We start from the raw sequence: 6,000 nt of genomic DNA on the forward strand, positions 1-6,000 counted from the left end.
CAATAAGGAATCTGCCCCGCTATTAATGAAAAGTTGAGAAAACCTTCAATTCAAATAGACAGTACCATCTTTAACTGTTCTTGTAACACATTAAAAAAATAATGGTTTGAAATAATATTTTTTAATAATATTTATCCATGAACAAAACTGTAGATATTGACGTTTATTAAATCAGGTACTAATTAACATTTTCCAGGCCATTTCCTGTCTTGTAACTAAGTTTCTAATTAAAACTTATATTACCGAAATTATCATTTAACAATTTACTACACTGTACAAGACCTTTATTGGTTTATTTAAAATTAAAAAAAAAATCTTCAGCCTTACAAACATTTCGATATGTTAATTTCTATAATCGAGGCGTCAGCTTAGATGATGGCCTCGTTCTGTAAATTAATTACTTCATGTTCGGAAACGTTATGGCTAAATCTTTGAGCAATGGCTTCCGCCCTAAGGTCGGACCTTACGAAATTGTTTCCGTGCATCTCGCTCGACGCGTTGCTATATGCTATGGGGGGCTCCCTCCTGGTCCTGCTCCACTTCCAGCAGACCAGCTTGGACGTGAACTGGCAGCAGCTCTGCAGCGTCTTCTTGAAGGCCACCCGGAACTCCCTGTTGAAATAGGCGTAGATCAGCGGGTTCAGGGCGGAATTGAAGTAGCCCACCCAGAAGACTAGTGTCACCACCCACCGCGGGCTGTAGCATATCGAACTTCCGCAGAGGGACGTGATGACGTACCTGTAAGAAAAACATTTGTAAGTTGTAAGATATTCAAGAATATATTACGCAGAGCTGAGTACGAACGCAGAAAAAATGTTGTATCCGGGAATACTTAATATTTTGTTAAAAAATACATATTCATTTTTATTTGAATGTTTTAAATACTTATACAGAATAATTATATTCGAGTATGCACATTATATTATATGAATACAGTGTTAGAATACTTCAGAGGTTAAAGACAAAAAGAAAGTATTGAATTTCCGATGTTGAAGGCAATAGGAAATTATTGTTATATAGCACTGAAATATGGGAGAACGATGTCTTTGAAATTAAACACAAAAACTATTGAGGTTGCGAACTGAAATAACTATAAAGATGAAGCGAAGAACTTTATAAGGCCCAATTTGTGATGTCACATGGAGTAGGTACAGGGTGTCTCAAACTCGATAGTATGGGCCTACTGTGAGGATACAAAAAATTTAAATAAAATTTTGGACACGTGGTGTCAAATGGGATGAGGTAAGCTCCATTTTCAATCGAAAGTATTATGTTTGGGATTTGACAGAAACGAATAATGACTTCTTCAATTATTTTTTTTTCCCAAAAACATACCTATTCCTCTTAAAAAGCTCTATTTCTTTTAATAAACTTTTATTAGAGAAATATTTCTGTATTACTTCCTGTTTAAAAGTTATAAGCAATATCGTCCTAAAGAGTCTCAAAAGAAATACTATCTAAAAATCACGTTAGCGGTGGAAGGATCAAGTAGTCGTTGGAAAATAATTGAATGTTCGTTGTTGCATAAATGTCATAAAATACTTGTCATTACTCAATACGAACGTCAAACGTATAACTTTTGTGCTTACAAATTATTTTTTATACGACTGCCTGGCAAAAGGGGGTTTTGCGCACGGAAAAAACACACTCTGAAAACGGTATTTTGCACACGCCGTGTGCTAAACATTTTGTTGATGTCATCTTTGCACACTCGTCCCCAGATTATGATTTTTGTTTGATGTTGTCACCCAAATTATGTAATGTTTCAAGTTGGCTGAGTTTCATAGCAACCGTCACGGCTCCTTTATTTTGTTGATTAGATACTTCAAAAATTGTTGAATTCCCGAAGTTTGGGTGTGAAAATGTGTGATTCTGAAGAGATTTTACAGAAAGCAAGCGAAATATGTTCGGAACTGCTGCCCACAAAATCCAGAAGCAGGTATGAAGCTGAGTTAAGCCGATTTATGGACTGGCGACTAGCCAAAAATGTCCAAACTTTCTCAGAAAACGCAGTAATGGTGTATTTTGAAGAACTATCTAAGAAATATAAATCTTCGACGTTGTGGACGATTTTTTCGATGCTCAAGTCAACGTTAAGTGCCAATCACAACATAGATCTTGGAAGCTATAAAAAGTTGCAAGCGCTAATCAAACGAAAATCCGAAAACTACGTCCCAAAGAAGTCCCAAATCCTCACAGAAGATGATTTTTGCCGGTTTTTGACGAAAGCATCAGACGACAAATATTTACTTATCAAGGCGGTGGTGGCAGTTGGACTATCTGGGGCATGTCGAAGGGAGGAATTATGTTATCTCAAAATAGAAGACACCAAAGATTTCGGCAGTGCTATGCTGATTAAACTGAAGAATACAAAAACAAAGGTACCAAGGTGTTTTACAATTACAGGAAACCTTTACACTATCTTAAAAAAGTACTGTGCTCTTCGTCCTCCTAATCTGAAGACAGGCAGGTTTTTTTTAAACTATCAAAACGGAAAATGTTCAAGCCAAAACGTTGGCATCAACAAAATTGGAAACATGGCTAGGGAAATCGCCAAGTTTTTGATGCTAGAGAATCCAGAAAGTTACACGGGACATTGTTTTCGGCGTTCATCGGCCACAATTTTAGTCAATTCTGGCTCAAATCTGCTTGCCCTCAAACGCCATGGAGGGTGGAAATCCAGTACAGTTGCCGAAGGCTACGTTGATGACTGTTTGAGAAATAAAATGGAAGTTTCGAAAAAGATAGAGTCTTCAGTGTCTTCTGCTGCCACAGAACCAGAACAACGATCGTCTACTGGAATACAACAAGAAAACAACGACCGCACGCTGAAAAACTGCACTAAAAACACGACACCAAAAATATTCTCTATTACCGAAAACAAGGTGCACAATAATACTGCTTTTCCCAGCGTAACCTTGAAGGAATGTTCAAATGTTACCATAAATATTAAATATTAGTTTCTTTTGTTAATGCGTTAGCAATTTTCTTAATAAAAACGAGTTAAATTAAAAGTTGTATTTAATTTATTTTGTTAATGCGTTGGCAATTTTAGTAATAAAAACGATTTAAATTAAAATTTGATTTTTGTGGTCTCTGTTTGCAGTCGCATAAAAAGTATCGTAAAAAACTCGTTTGAAGACCTCTTTGCATACTAGCTCGACTTGTGGACCTCGCCTTCGGCTCGGTCCACCAATATGTCTCGCTCGTGTGCAAAGAGTCGTTTTCAAACCTTGTTGTTTAATATACTATTCTCATTCAGAAAAAGTTGATATGCTGCTAAGTTACGGCGAGGCACAAAAAAGTTCAAGAAGAGCTGTAGAGTTACCATATCGAGAAAGGTATCCAGAGTGTCTCATTCCTGATCATAGAACCTTTACAAGACTGGAGGCGACCTTACGACGAAATGAAGATGCATTTTCTATTCTAAAAAATCAAGTAAATGACCGAAGGGTAAGAAACAATGTTATTACAGCTAGACTGTTACAGCATTTCGAACAAATTCCACGAAATTCTATACGTCAGGCTAGCCGGAAATTGATTTTGGATAAATCAGTCCTTCAAGGAATTTAAAAGACCAATGGGTATCATGATTACAAAATTCACAATTTGGAGTATTTGCCTGAGCGTCCCATTAAAAACAGATTTAATTTTATAGCTCAAATTGTAGTAAATGTAGACTGTTGATCAGAACCTTTTTTTTCACGTTTTTTGCACGGACGAAAGTCGGTTTGTCAGTAATGGTATGCCAAACAGGCGCAACGAACACTACTGATTCATTTAAAATCCTCACATTGTAAATGCGGTAACATCGGTAAGCATTTAATTGTGCCTTATTTTTATGAAGATACATTGAACAGCGTGAGTTACCTAAATTTTCTAGAAAAAGAATTTCCTGCACTTCTGGAGAATGTGCCTTTGCAGCTACGGGGCTCCACCCCACAAGACCAGGATTGTGCAGCAATATTTAGATAACACTTTCCCAGAAAAATGGATTGGGCTTAATGGTCCTATTCAGTGGCCCGAAAAGTCACCAGATCTAACACCCCTTTATTTTTTTATGGGGGATTTTCGCGAGATATTAACCATTTGAAAGAAAAAATCACAAACGCCTGTAATGAGTTAAACGGCGAAATATTAATAAACGTAGCCCACAAAGAACTCAGGCGAAGATTGGATATGTGTCTTGAAATGAGAGGAGGTCATATAGAGAATAGATTGTAATATGTATGTAGTATGAAAATGAGGCGTTTGCCTCATTTTCGAAGTTTAGTTATTGTTATCATCACCTTTTGTTTTGTATTAAAAAATTATCGAGTTTAATCCATTTATTTATTCTTAATGACAATTCTGAACTTTAAACAACGAACATTCAATTATTTTCCAATGACAAAATCACCGCTAATGTGATTTTTAGGTGGTATTTCTTTTGAGACTATTTAGGACTTTATTGTTTATAACTTTTAAACGGGAAGTAATACAGAAAAATTTCTGTAACGAAAGTATATTAGAAAAACGAGAGCTTTTTAACAACAACACAAATTGGGTATGTTTTTGGAAAAAAATATAATTGAAGACGTCATTAGTCGTTTCTATCAAATCCCAAAGATAATACTTTCCATTGAAAATGGAGCTTACCTCGTCCCATTTCACACCACGTGTCCAAAATTTTATTTAAATTTTTTGTATCCTCACAGTAGGCCCATACTATCGAGTTTGAGACACCCTGTATATACATGTCGAATTTGATAAATTTTCCAAAATATGAAAGAGGTCAATTTTTAATTTCCCTTTTTAGAAGAAATTTAAGATTATTTCAAGTAATATATCTTAATAATAAGGACACCTTTTTTTACTATTTTGTTGGTCCAGCAGATAACTTACAATAAATTTTATGAAGTTATATAAGTTTCGAAATATTGTTGCATAAAAAGTTCCTGTGGTGATGCAAAAGTTGTGTTAAATCCAACAGACCTTAAAATAAAATATCGATTAAAATTTAAAAGTAATTGTGGTTAAAATTTTTGAATTCATTAATGATTTATAAAAAAATGAACCGTATTTTAATTTTTGAATAAAATAATTATTTCACTGACAATTAAAAAAAATATACGGAACCAAAACGAATTTGGCGGAGAACTGCGATGTGTTAGAATATGCCTTAATTGTGTCATCTATTAATAGCAATATAATCTTATACCACCGTTCTCCATTTATTTAGTCTTTTTATTAGCCCTATTTATAGACACAGAAAGGAGTTTCTTAAATAATAAGATTTTTGTAATAACATGTCTGTATTCTAAAATGTAATAAGTTGATAACAAATACACAATCAAATAAAAATTTTTTAAATCAAATATGAATGTATACAGGATGATTCATTAATAATTGTACATACGCTAACTACATAATCCTAGGCTGAAAACATGAAGAACTGACACATAACGTTTAGATAAAATATGGCTCCTTACAGAGTTACAGGGTGTTTTATTTAAAACATTTAAATGATTTTTGCTCATTACTTTAACCCTGTTTGAAATTCCTTATCATACTTGGCATAAAGTTTAGATACTTTAGAACATATTAAAAAATGTTACAAAAGACAGGGGTAGAGGGTCAGTTTCTCATTCCTAAGCTCTACGCCACTGGTGGAATTTTTATGTTAGTACAATTTTTCAATGCAATGCAATGCAATTAACCTATTATTCCTTCACAGCGGTAAAGTAATTATTTCTCGAGATTTTTAAATTTAAACGTAGGACCGCACAATCATTTTTATTTTATTATGTAATTTATTTGTCATATGATTATTATTCAAGATATGGGGTTTATTCTCCTATAGAGCGGTGTCAACTTACCAAGTTTTAGCAAAATCGCATAAGGCGTTTTAAATTTATAAAAAAAAACGATTTAAAAATTACAAAAAAAATGATATTTTTTACTTGCTCAAAAAATATTAATCGCCTCAATTTATTCTGTTGGCAGTAGGTTACAATAATA

The sequence above is a fragment of the Anoplophora glabripennis genome, unplaced genomic scaffold (assembly GCF_000390285.2).
Source record: "Anoplophora glabripennis isolate ALB-LARVAE unplaced genomic scaffold, Agla_2.0 scaffold833, whole genome shotgun sequence".
In the NCBI taxonomy this organism is placed as follows: domain Eukaryota; kingdom Metazoa; phylum Arthropoda; class Insecta; order Coleoptera; family Cerambycidae; genus Anoplophora; species Anoplophora glabripennis.